Below are 14,814 nucleotides of genomic sequence, written 5' to 3' on the forward strand. Positions count from 1 at the left end.
GGTTGCCTTACAATTTGCGTGCTGTTGTTTTAAAAATATTTTGTTTATTATTGTATTTATCTATGTGTTTTGTATTTTTTATAGTTGCATTTAGTGTGCCAAAAAATATGAAAACTTGACGTTCGTGACGTCGCATACCTTGAACAATGACGTCATTCATAAAATTTACCTATTTTGAGGAAAAATTTTCTTAAGCAAAAAAAACCAAAAAAAACTGACGTTATGTTAAAAAAAAAAAAAAAAAAGTAGGGGTGTGATAAAGGGTATGCGATAAAGGGTGCGCATCAAAGTTGCGCGATATGGATTAAACAGCAGGCTATTTATCAAATATGCAAAACTACTGTATTTACTACTAAACATATGATAAAATATTATATTAATATTTTTATATAACAGTTACATCAGGAACCCAGATTACATGTATATATACTTTTCAACCATTTGTATATCATTCTAATCAAATAATAGTGTAGTGCAAGTGCATGGAGGACATTCCTCTGAAATAAGTCGACTTTTCTTACAGATTGGATTTGAGCAGGTATTCATATTTTCCCGCAAAACGTTCTTGAGATATATTCTTCAGCATGCGTTAACACGATTTTCTGTACGTGTGCATAGATAATAATGATGTTTTACTGATATATATTTTTTAACGACAAACAAATTTCATATTATTACTTTATGTTCTAAAAACAATATTTTTATGAGTTTTCAATAAGAAATGAATTTATAACAAGCGATTAGGAATTTTATTTTGCACTCGATGATGTCCGAGTACTTATAGATCGGTTACCAGTCAAAAACGAAAGTTATGTAAGTAGAAATCTCTATGGTGACAAAACATCAGAATGCCCTCACGGTCATCGCGATTTTAAAATCATTCAGAAAGAGTTCACAAGTTTTTACTTACCGAAAAGTATTAAGTGCTTTACACTAACTTAAATCTATTTCTGCTTCTTTTTTTTTTTGGTGATTTTAAAAGAAAACATCTATCATTGGTATTTATTATTGATTTTGAAGTATTTTCTATTTTCTATTTTTATTTTTGAATATTTTTACTTGGTTTTCGATGTCATCATTATTGGCTATTTGATACAAAATGTGACCCAAAAGAGAAAAGACTCCACACTAAGTGTCGCGAATGGGGATATTGAAAGGAAAATGTAGCATGTATAAAGTGTTCCCATTCTTAAGAATTAATAATTGATTAAACAGCAGGATTTCTTCAAATTAGAGTACCGAAAGACAATAACTAAAAAGGAGTACATTTCGAAGATTTTGGTAAAATAAAGGATTTTCGCTTTAATAAAGTATGTGTTAGCGTGTTTTATCGTGAAACTTAGCCATTCGTATGTACAAAACATAATCATCTTATCATACTTAATTCGAAGAATCGTTTGAATAGCAATATGTAGTCATGCTGAAGGTAAAGTAACTTCGGTATAAGAAACTACTTCAACCTGTCTAAGACTATCAGACCATGGTACGGGACCACCATCACATATATTATGTCTGTACACAAGGAGTGTTTTGTGTATGACAAAGTTCTATATTGGGAACACAAAGGGTACAGTTTAACATAACGCATCATGATGTGATGGCAGTTTTTGTATCAGGTTGAAAACTTTTAAAAAACTACATGATCCATATTTTGGATTTTTTTATTATCTTGAGCAAGATGAAGCTTTACTGCTTTATATAGCTATTATTGTTACGCTTGGGTTCGAGTTGATCAATTAGCAGCAATATTTTAGCACATATTTGATAGATAAGTGAAATGACAGACACATTAATTTAAAATGAGATTTCTGTTTCAATAAGGTCAGTTTCTCCTAAATAAAAAGGAACCGTGTGTGTTTTTTCTTTTTTGTTAAATTAACATACCCAAACTGGTACCATTGGTTTATAGTTGCCGGAAAGGTATAGGTAAGCGTATTTTCTCCAGACGTCCAATTTTCATCTTCACTGAAGTCTGTACAGAAGAATTGCATAGTACCTATCGTCTTATTGTATATATGACTACAGCCATACAGGCACTCCATGACTCCTGTATTATATCCTTTGAGTCTATGGTTGTCTTTTGTACTTGCGTCACATTGAGTATGTTCAGTGAAATCACGACGCCAAGATACTCTGAAAGTGATGCGGACCTGAAAGTATCAAATGTTTTTGGTAAGTTAAGAATTGTTAGTTTATACCATGGTGTATTGAGAAAATAGGCCCAGAAGCTAAAGGGATAACGTTTTAAATATAAATACGATAACGGAAGAAAGTGACGAAATTTAAAGGAACAGATAATGTAGTTCGTTTTTTGATAAATGAATTGAATCTTTTTGTATGGTTTAAATGTAAATTATAGAAACGAAATGTGTTTGGAAAATTGTTGATATTTTTTTAAGAGAGCATAGATCAGTTACAATTGAAGATCTTCACCCTGTTTAATTCCTTTTCACTAAAAATAACTGATAATTTTATAAATTTAAGTGATGACGACAACCTTGAGAATGTTGAAGAATAGATCATGCATGTGAGCCTAGTTATTAATAAATGAAAAACACCTTGTGGAAATTATTTCTAAGATGAAGTCAATAAATAATGTACGTAACCAAAGGATAACGTCCATAAAATTACGCTTAAATAAGAAATGTGTTGCTATGGCTCATTGATTTGATATTCAGATTAATTTTTTTTTAAAAGCGATAATATACTATCCGTTTGAGTTTTAAAAATCTTCAAAAATGAAAAAAAATCTCAAAATATCATTCAAAAAAATATATCTATATTGTTTATTTTGCAGTATATATTTATCCGTGTAATATACTTACTCTTGATTATTTCTGAATTGATTTCAGATTTTTTTTTCTTACGTAATTAAAATGTGTATACAATGCATATTGCTATATATATATATATCTTTATTCTGACAAACCTTCGTCAATACAATGGTATACAGAAGTTACATGTAATAAATAGCACAATTATAAATTACAGAAAACATAATATGTACACTATTTACAAATATAAGTTGAACTTAGCCAGGAGAACACACACATGAATTAATATGCCTTATAAATGTACATAGCTTTTTTAAACATGATTGTTTTGGCATATTCATTACTTCCTTAAATTTAATTATATTTGGATAATCAATATACTTTTTAGCGATATACTTTTGTCTTTCTATAGCCATAAATTTACACTTCATTACATAGTGGAATTCATCTCCAAGATCTTTTAAGTCGCATAGTTCGCATATTCTTTTATCTCTCTGAATTTTTTTCCATCTTCCACTTTCTATAGGTAATCTGTGGTTAATGAGTCTAAATCGACATAAAGTATAAATATCTCGGGGTTCCAAAATGTCTAAATACTTTTCGAATCCGAAAAGTTCCTTAAAAAGGCGATAATTTAATGTTTTCGAGTTCGTTTGAATATCTGAGTACCATGTTTGTTTAAATTGATCTTGGAGAGATGTTCTTACAATAGTCTTTAACCAAATTTCATTTATACAAGTTTGAGTTAGCCATACGTAAGATAAACCAGTTTCATTAAAAATAGATTCTATACATTTCATCCAATAAAGTTTAACATTATTTCCATGATATAAACTAAACATTAATTTGTATGCAATTGCTGATAATTTACTGGGTTTGCTAAAAATCAGTTTTGCCCAGTATGAAATCATGCGAACCTTGATATCTAAACTAATAGGATAACATCCTAATTCTCCATATATAACACAATTCGGGGTAGAAGATTTAAGATGGAGTAGAAGTTTACAAAATTTCAAATGAACCCTTTCTAATATATCATTATTTCCAAATCCCCAAATTTCACAGCCGTAAAGTAAAACAGGTTTAACCAATTTATCAAATAAATCTAATTGGCAGCTTATGGATAACCCATGCTTTCTCCCCTTTTTGATAACTTCATACATGGCTCTCGTCGCTTTTTCTGCGAGATGCTTCTTGTTTGCTTTAAATGAGCCATTTTTAGAAAAATAAATCCCAAGATAATTAAACTCATTTACAATATCTAAATCAGAACTACCAAAATTAAATTTAAGATTAGCAGGTTGTCTACCACTACAAAAAATCATGATTTTAGTCTTATCTGCATTGACTTTCATTTTCCAAACATTACAATATGATTCGAACTTTTCTAATAACAAATTAAGCTTTATTTATAGGTTAGATAATACTTGCATGCTCATGTTTTGTGAGTATGTGAAGCCCGAGGCGTTCATAAAACATGACCAATTATTGTCTGGCCAATTTAGAACATATTCATACCTTCGAGTGACATAAAATAAAAATCAGTCTCTCATTTTAATATTCAAACTTCGATGTTGGCTCACCTCAAATGTAAAAATGGTTAGTAAAAGGGATGTAAATCATATTTAATGGTCATTTCGGCAGATGCAATGAAAGATCAATGGGGTAAATTTGTGATATCAAAAAGGATAAATTATCCAAAACTGGAGATTTCAATTGCCTCATGAACAATTCCATCTTATATATATAAAGTTCCTACATTTTAAAAATCACACAATGTAATATAAATCAGCTTTTTTTAAATATGATATTTTTAATAATGGCAAAAATTCAGTCATAAGTTTTAATTTACATTGTTTCAACGTAAATACAAAATTGCAATCCTGGTATGTATAATGAGTTTATTTACAACTACTGGGTCAATGCCACTGCTGGTGGAGTTTTTATTCCCCGAAGGTATCACCAGCCCAGTAGTCAGCACTTCTGTGTTGACCTGGATTTGCATTGATATTGTCATATTCAGGGATCTCCATGGTTGAAAATTGAACGATGGAGGAACTTTCACAATCACAAACCGTGTCTACGCCGTACAGTGTATCGTGATCGAAAGTGGTTCATCCCTCCATGTAAGGAATGGTGAGCAGACTGATACATTGCTTATTTAAATTATTTCATTATAGAAGTATCAATTTTTTCATTAATTACCATTTGTAACCATTCAAATGCCGAGCCTTCATCGAGAATGACCAAAAGCTGTCAGGAAGGCTCCCATGTAGTTCTCTTGCTATTTTTGGTAATTGTTTTTGATACTTATAAATAAACTTTGAATTTTTGAAATACTATGGCTTTTCTACCTCGGGAATAGATTACTTAAGCTGTATTTTGTAAAACTTTTATGAATTTTCGGTTCTCAATGCTCTTTAACTGTGTACTTATTTTTTGCCTCTTTAACCTTTTTTAATTCGAGCATCACTGATGAGTCTTTTGTAGACTAAACGCGGGTCTGGCGTAAATACAAAATGTCAATCCTTGTAATCTTTTTTGAATCATTGATCTTAAAGTCTTGTTTAAAATTATTTTAATCTTACATATATGTTTTAAGCAATTGAGTTCTATATATGTTTAATCAATTTAAATTACATATGCCTTGTTGAAATCTCAACTTAAAATGCTTTTATATTTATTTTTTCTCGATTTAATTTATAATAGTTAGACAAACAATAATAGAACTCAGGATTTTTTTTCTTTTGCTCTTTTTCTTTAGATATTGCCTTTTGGTCTATTCCTAAGAAATTTCCTTGGAAGGTTGTACACTTCGTAAGTGCAGTTTTCGAGAGTACATACTCGTTTTAAACAATGTTTTTTAATATGAATGAATCTCATCATGGTCAAGAGTCTGTAATTTGTATTTCAGTAAATGCTCATGACAATTGAATGGCTCTTCCAGTCCTAAACCTTCCTTCACGTGGGTTGATTTTGGAAAACTGTAGATACCTTTAATGCTGTTAAATACACAAATGTGCTTTAGGTTACGTTTATAATAACAATTTTCTTTAAAATATGCTGATGTTTGTCTTATTATACGTAAACTGAGTCAATAAGGGGTGGCTTCGTATTTAAAATATTCCACAACCCCTTGATTTAAAAATCTATATATAAATAAGAACATGAATAAGAAGTGTGTGTTGCTTATTTTTTATTTTCTGTTGGTCCTCACAGCAATATTTCTCCTCCTCAATGCAACATTTTCAAATCAGCTAATAGAAGATACTTATAACAGAAAGGCACAGTGTACTTCCGTCACTGTCACTTCCTTTTTCAACATAACGGGTATGATTGCCAATGAGACAACTGTCCACAAGAGACCAACATGACACAGAAATTAGCCACTATATGTCACTGTACGTCCTTCAACAATAAGCAAAGCCCATACCGCATAGTCAGCTATAAAAGACCCCGAAATGACAATGTAAAAACTATTCAAACGAGAAAACTAATGGTCTTATTAATGTACAATAAATGAACGAAAAACAAATATTTAACACATAAACAAACGACAACCACTGAATCACAACCTATTTTTATCAATAATATTCATTTCTAGATAACCTTCTTCTTTTTATCTAACATGTTGGTCATTTGTGACAAATATCATATTTTATCTGTCTAACATTATTTACACGTTAACACAAAAAGATAATCCCGTTGGATGTCTTTCTGATTTAACTATAGATTATTTACTGTATTTCCTCTCCTTTCCAATTTGGTCGGGGAAAAAGTTGTTTATCTACTTTAGACAAATAATCAAATGTAAATATGTTCATTTCAAGCAAATACAAATGAAAGTGTTATAACCAACTTGAAGAGCATTCTCATTCCTATTTAAATTATGAGCTTGTTAAAACTTGAAAATAATACTTTATAAATTTCATGCGTCTGCTGTGCTTTCCCGAATGTACCTTTATTAGAAACGCCAAAAGTCGAATCCTTGGCAGCCAAGGATCTATACGAACCTAACCAGTTAAAGGGCTCTATGACCAAAAGATACCTAAAAATAATGAACAAATCTATCTATGGTTATTTTTGCCTGAGGGAGTTAAATCCTTAATGTCCTTTGACCCAATTCACACCTTTCAAATTATCTTCAAACCTAAATTCGGAAATTATAAGTAATCAGATTGAGAATGGAAATGGGGAATATGTCAAAAAGACAACAACCCAACCAAAGGACAGTAAACAGCCGAATGCAACCAATTGGTTTTCAACACAGCGAGAAAATCAAACCATAAAATAAGAATGTTTATTTTTTATAGATAAACAATTTCGGCAAAATAAGCAAGGTAATGAAATATTTATGTTTCTAATGATTTCTAAACATAGAGTTTTGTCCTTCAAATACTACTTCCTGTCTTACTTGTGATAAATTAAACCGGCCTTCAGATCTGTTTATTTAAGTTTGATACCAAATAGATAATTATAAAAATGATAGTAGGAAATAAGTTTTATTTAGAGTCGGCAAGGTGCACAAAACAATAACATAGCATAAGACCTAATGAACATTTTTACCGATTTACTTTAGATTAAACTAGTTTTTCTCTTCACTGAAACCTGAGATTACATCGGCAAATTGAACTGTTAAATACATATAGACTATATCTGTTTTATGATTAATAAAAAAACAAGAGATACTTATGAACCACAGCAACAAACAACTACCACGGATTATCATGGTGACTTATGACAGGTGTAAACAAATGCAGCGGGGTTTAAACTTTTAATATGCATCAACCTTCATCCAACCTGAAACAATAGTGTAACATCACAACATAGAAAGACACACTGCAAAATATCAATCAAAAGACATTTACACGAAGAAAAAAAAAGTGAACATACGCTGAACGAATAAATTTGATCTATGATACATAATAAATGCAAATTAATAAAGCAAGAAGGTTAGATGAAAACAATATCAGAAAAACAACCATAACCTTGGACAAAATATCGCCAAAGAAAAAAATGTACACAGGTAAATAAAAATAATTTTGTTGTAAGGTATACAGTGGTATACATAAATATCATATATTACAAAACGAATAATTTTGATGTGCATAGTACGAGAACAGAAGTGAAAATTTATCGTCATACCAAACAGGTGGAATATATCAAAAATGGTGAGACGAGATATAGTCATCAGTAAAAATCAAACAAGCATTACCCAGGTTAGGGTAGGGTTGGGATCCCGCTCATATGTTCAATCCCATCACATTCTGTGTGTATGTGCCTGTCCCAAGTCAGGAGCCTGTATTTCAAAGTGGTTGTCGTTTATTTACGTGTTACATATTTGTTTTTCGTTCTTTTTTTGTACATAAATTAGGCCGTTAGTTTTCTCGTTTGAATTGTTTTACATTGTCATTTCGGGGCCTCTTATAGCTGACTATGCGGTATAGGCGTTGCTCAATGTTGAAGGCTGTATGGTGACATATAGTTGGTAGTTTCTGTGTCATTTGGTCGCGTGTGGAGAGTTGTCTCATTGGCAATCATACCACTTCTTTTTTTATATTTCAAATTTTATGAACAGTTAATTTACGCACGAGTGCATGTATTTAATTTTAAAAGATATTTAATTTATTGCAAAATAGTAGATTTCAATAACTTAGAAGGGGTCTTTCGGCAGGTTCACCTTATTTTATGGTTAAACATGGTTGATGCATGTTATCCTATGCTTTTAATGACATTTTTTTGAAATGTCAAATTATATATCTTCCACCTTATAGAAGTTCCTTTGGAAACTCTGTTATAAATAAATGCATAACATAAAGTAGAATTACAAAAATACAGTCACTCCAAGGGAAATCCAAAACGGTAGAACTAAAAGCTCAAACATATCTAACGAATGGAAAACATTTGTCATATTCCTGAATCGGTATAAGCATTTCCTTATGTAGAAAATTGGAGATTAAACCCGAGTTTATAGCTAGCTGACTATAGATCAAATGTATTTGTTCACTTGTTTGTGTTAATATGTCTTTTGATTGAGTTAAGCCATTTTAATTGATATTTTATATTTACACTGTTGTTTCAGATTAATACCTATTAAAACGTTTAAACCCGCTGCATTTGTTTGCACCTGTAATCAGTCACAAACCTGATGTTCAGTGATTGTCGTTTGTTGGTGTGGTTATTAAATGTTTCTCGTTTCTCGTTTTTTTTTTATATAGATTATACCGTTGTTTTTTCTGTTTGCATGGTTTTACACTAGTCACTTGTGTGACCCTTTATAGCTTGCTGTTCGGTGTCAAAAAGGCTTCTTATGACCTATTATAGTATGCTTTTAAAAATTGTGACTTGACATTCATATTACATCTTGTTATATATACCATCTAACTTCAATATACCGTATCATGTATTTCTTTTTTGAAGTTTATTTTTTTTATTGTTTTCTTCTTTCTCTGTAGAACTTTGAACAAAAGGACAATAGTTTTTTTTTAAGGTTGGTCTGCAAGAATTATTATCTGATTTTAAATATATGTATACTAGTGGTAAATTAGTAGGTGATAGTTCGGCATTTCATTCTTTAAACGTTATTGTATCTTACATTTATCTGTACTGCCCTAACTAGAGATCGAGTCGAACTATGAACTATTTGGATAGTTACGGTACAAATTGTGTTTCTTTCCGTAATGTGAGAGCTGTTAAGAGAATGTATGGTTAAACAATCACATATTTAAGATGGTCTGAAAGCTGAAACATGACTAGAATACTTTTGTGAGCTAGAAAATCGCACATTAGCATTCCAACTACTGCGCTATAACATCGGACTAAGGAAACCAATTATCAAAACATAACCCTCGCACTTCAGCTAGTAACATCATCATACTTAAGAGGCGACAACTGCATTCACTAAATTCAAACCATCAAACTTTGACGACAACCATCATACTCAAGAGTACCATCATTATAATAATAAGTAGTGTATTTTCCAATTTTTCTAAAATATTACTGAATTTCCAAATCTGCTATAACATTTCTTTAATAACAGGTTCACTATGTGTTCCATTTTTTGTGGAGGTGCAGGAGGTTCTCTGATCAAAACTGTCAGTTAATTACACAAATTTAGTAGCGTTTTTGTAAAATTTTGCTAAAAATGACAAAGTTTCCAAAGGTCCGGTAAATTTTGTTATACATATTAAATATCGAAGAAATGACTACTGAGCGTATGTTACCCTCTGAGACTGATGGTCCATATGCAGTAGTACAGTCCCACTGATATTAATACATTAGGTGATGCAGATTATGAAACATGTAATACTTCGCATTTTGTTTAAAAATCATGGTTGTAGTTATTTAGATCCTTTTGGGCGCCATGATTGGCAAATAAAGTATTTGTTTGTCTGCTTGTTTTATTGTCGTTTTGTTTCGGGTATTTCATGGTGCATAATTAAAAATAATAATTTCGGTATATTCTTTAATGATCTTTAATCTTTTCTTTCTATCATCAACCTTTGGCAAATCCTCTGATATATATATGCAATATTGAAAAGTACATTGACTACCATTTACAATAGTCGCTTATAATGTTTTTTTTGACGAAGAATATTTTTGACTTTTTTCAAAATTCAAATGAAATACACGTTACTGTCAAAAGATAGATTTTTGCATTATTTTAAACTAATTTATTAAACTACTTTTTTCCTTCATTTATTTTTTTCATAATGACATGTTAAAAACGAGGCTTCTATAAAATTCTAATTAAAAATTCTTAATTTTTTTTATCATCTGATTCGTATGTAGTAGTTTCCTGTCAAAATGAAAGTTAAAGGAAAAATAAACAACAATAGTTTAGCTATATGTCAACGTTCTGTTTGTTTTTATCCGCAAAAAGAGAAAAACTATTTGGATAAATATCTGATTATACTTTTTCGATTTAATTCTGAAACCCTTTATATTAATTAAAATAAATATTGTACCTCATTTTTGTTTTGTGTTGGTTCCCACATTATCATTCCACCTCTAAAATGTGACATTTGTATATAATCTAATTGAACTAAACAAAAAAGGCACACAAGTAATGCCTTCATTGTTTCTTCCTTTTTCACAACGAATTCTTGTTAAAAGTATTTATTTCTTAGTAACCTTCCTTTATAATCTAACATTCGTGTTATCTGTTACAAGTGTCATTGGACAATATTTTATCTCTCTTACAATATTTATCTTAAAATACAATGATATTGTGGAAATATGCATATTCAATTTACATAAAAGTGTTATTAACTTTAAACAAAGTATGATGGGATTTTGCGCGACTGTCATACAAGCGAGAGATTTTGGCTAGCTATAAAACCAGGTTCAATCCATCATTTTCTACATAAGAGAATGCCTATACCAAGTCAGGAAAATTACAGTTGCTATCCGTTTAAGATTTTGATTTTGCCATTTGATTACGGACTTTTCATTTTGAATTTCCTTCGTAGTTCGGTATTTTTGTTATTTTACTTTTTGTTATATGAGCTACATAAAATACAGGCAGCCAACAGAGAAATCAGAAGTCAATAACCATAACCTAATAGAGTGTGCGCACTTGAGTAATGGACTTTTGGCAATATTATATACGTTGACAATAAACTCAAAATGAAAATAAGAAGTTATACGGCAAAATCTTTCAAAACAACTATAATATATACATACACAATGGGTTAGTTTGGAGTTTAGAAAATAAAAGAAAATCGAAATTATTCACAGTTATATGCCTGTTAAACTACATTATTCTATTGTATAGCAACTATTTGTGTTTGGAAATATTATATAGTATTAATAAAAATTAATGAATATAATGGTCACAAAAAAAACCCCAACATTTTCATTCCATTTATTCACACATAAATAAAATATGCATACATATGTATGGCATTTTACATTTAAACATATGTTCATAGTCTCTGATGCATGATTTATTTTCTAATTAAGTGTTTTTGGATTTTAACTAGCTGTCAGTAATTGCGAGTACTTTCAAATCGAACTTTTTGTTAATATGACCTGTTGATACTATTTATTATGCTTTTGTTATTTAATGCATAATTATTCGGAGTTATATCGTGGCTATATACACGGCCGACACTCGGCTAACCGAGAGATTGGTCGGTTAATCTATATTGAGTATGCGGCTATATGGGCGATTGGTCTGTTAATCGGGTTGGTTATACGTCTGTTAAGAGTAAAACGCTTAATTTAATGTTAAAATCCAATAAATATACAGATTTTTGGCATGTTATAAGAACCAAATCAAAAAAAGAAAAGTATCTGACAAAATGATATCTATCATAGAACATTTTGCATTTGTAAAAACATTTCTTAGTCTGCGCAGTTTTCAGTAAAACTAAAAGGCGTCGCGCAAGTATGTAGTATTTATGCTTATACGCATAGCAATTTTTTGAATAAAAGGCGAAACAAACAAATTTAGATATCATTTAAAGGACAAAAAATAGTACTGTGGTTCTAAAAAATAAATTGACATTAGTAAATATTTCATAATTGTAAAATAACGTGAATAATACCACGTTTTAGTGAAACTTATGGGAATAAAGTCTGTTAATGGGTTGGACAATTGAAATTGTGTCAGTTAAGAGTTATTTAGCCACGACAAATTTAAGAATGAGATGTTCCTGAGTAAACACAAATGACAATACGGTGCCACAGTATCCTAGAAAGAGCATTTTTATTTTGACTTTTTTTGCATTTTATTGAAGGGTGTGTCACTTCAATATAGCGTGATATGTATTGGCCTCTGGAATATGCATGAATTTTTTATTGACGTTTTCAATCAGCCTTTAGTTTTGTGTCTGTTTGAAGTAGCACGTTCTCAATTCCGACTGAAAGTGTCTTTCTAATACAACACAGGGTACATATAACGTGTTCTCGTTCACATATGAACATGATATTTGTCACTGGACGTTAAACCCTAATTCGTCAGCATCATCCAATTGGTTCTTTTCTTCTATTACTTAATCATATGTTGTTTACAAATCACTCTAAAGAAGTAAACGGAAAGGAGCGAATGCAGCTACATTTGGTTATTTTAAGTTTCAATTAATTTTATTCCGTTTAGTTCCTTTCTACATAAGTGCAGAGGAGAACTACAGTTGTCTATGGTGGCCGGTGAAGTCCATTTCGCGTTTTCGCGATTTCGCCTTTCATATTCTATAGGGCGAAAACGCGAAATAGCGAAAAGGCGAAATCGCAAAGTCGAAAACGCGAAAACGCGAAGTCGAAAACGAGAAATCGATTTCGCATTTTCGCGTTTTCGACTTCGCAAATTCGCGTTTCCGCCATATAGAATATGTAAGGCGAAAACGCTAAAGCGCTAAAACGCAAAATGGCATTAACCTGCCACCATAGTTGTCCGCATGTAAACCTCTAGAATTTGTCACCAATATAAGTACATCGCAATCCGTTACTGTTTCAACAGCCATCGGTGTTTCATGTGTGTATTCTTAAACAAGTATTATTTTTCTCTCGTTTTTAGCAATGTATCACTCTCTACTGTCCTTATATATTATTCTATATTCTGCGTTTCCATCCAGATTCTCGTGTATACCATGAGGGTCCGGATTGGGGTTTTTGTTGATTTCTGTACTCTTTAAATTGTTATGTCATTTTTTTTCTACATTTTGTTTATCTTACTCATTATTCTTTCTTTCTTTTCATATTTTGTCATCCCAATATATTTTACTTACTGATGTTTAGTTACATTACGACGTTTATCTCTGATTTATATATATTGGTTACCAATGTAGATGACAAATTTGTGTCATGCATGACATTTAAGCAGAATCAACATGATATATGCGATCATTCTTGGATGAAATTAATATTACTTTAATATTACACTTTTTGAAACCATTTTTATCAATTTTCAATTTCATGTGTTGTTTCTGTATATGCTATGTTTCATTGCTCATGTGGTGTTTCCGTATATTTTAGCCGCTCGTCTTGAGCCTACTCATTTGATCCGATAACACCCCATATATCAATAAAATTATACTTTTATTGCCATTCATAACTCTTAACAGACCAATTAACAGACCGAGTTTTATACATCCGACCCATTAACAGACCCGGTTTTAAATAAAGATTGATTTATGTCACCAAAATACAGATTTTCGTGTAGATTTTTCACACAATGATATCAATATGGTTAACAAACATAATGCCTTTCTTTTTTCGATGTTCAAAATATTGAATGCAAGTAAATTCAACCAATGTGTCATTTTGTGTACATTTTATGTGTGTAAAATGTGTATAAATTTATTGATAAGTAACCCGCCTTTTCATTTTATAGATCGTACATCGAAGCTAGAAAAATAATAATTACACCACTGAATTCAGTACATTGAATTGTTTTGTTAGACATGAATACTTTTTATGATGAAAATATATTTAGAAAGTTATACCATGAAACATGCTGAACTTTCAATGATTTTCTCGATAGCACCTGATTAACAGACTTTAGCCAACCCGATTAACAGACCAACCGCCGATATAGCCGCATACTCAATATAGATTAACCGACCAATCTCTCGGTTAGCCGAGTGTCGGCCGTGATATACCGGCTTTGGTAAGTGTGATGTATGACTATAAATTTTCACTTCTTCGTACTATGAACAACAAAACTATATCGTAAAAAAATATTTCCTTCTCCGTTTATCTTACAACAAAATCATTTTCAATTACTTTGTATATTATTGTAATTGGCGGATTTTTTGTTGAAGGTTATTTGCTTTCTGAAATTTTTTAACATCTCACAGTGGTATACTTCTGTTGTCTTTAATTGTTTTTGTTTTAATTCTATTAGATCTTTGTAAAATATAATATTTTGGATTGTGAAAGATCGGGAACGGCTTTTTGGTGCTCGTGAAAGAATCGTGAAATATCTTTTGCCAAAATACGGTAGTTCCGCTTTTTACGCTTAAGTTGGAAGGCTCAATGCGCTAAATATTTATTAGATCTGAATTAACGAATAATATTTCATAAAAAATTACTTAAG

The sequence above is a fragment of the Mytilus edulis genome, chromosome 3 (assembly GCF_963676685.1).
Source record: "Mytilus edulis chromosome 3, xbMytEdul2.2, whole genome shotgun sequence".
NCBI classification, from domain to species: domain Eukaryota; kingdom Metazoa; phylum Mollusca; class Bivalvia; order Mytilida; family Mytilidae; genus Mytilus; species Mytilus edulis.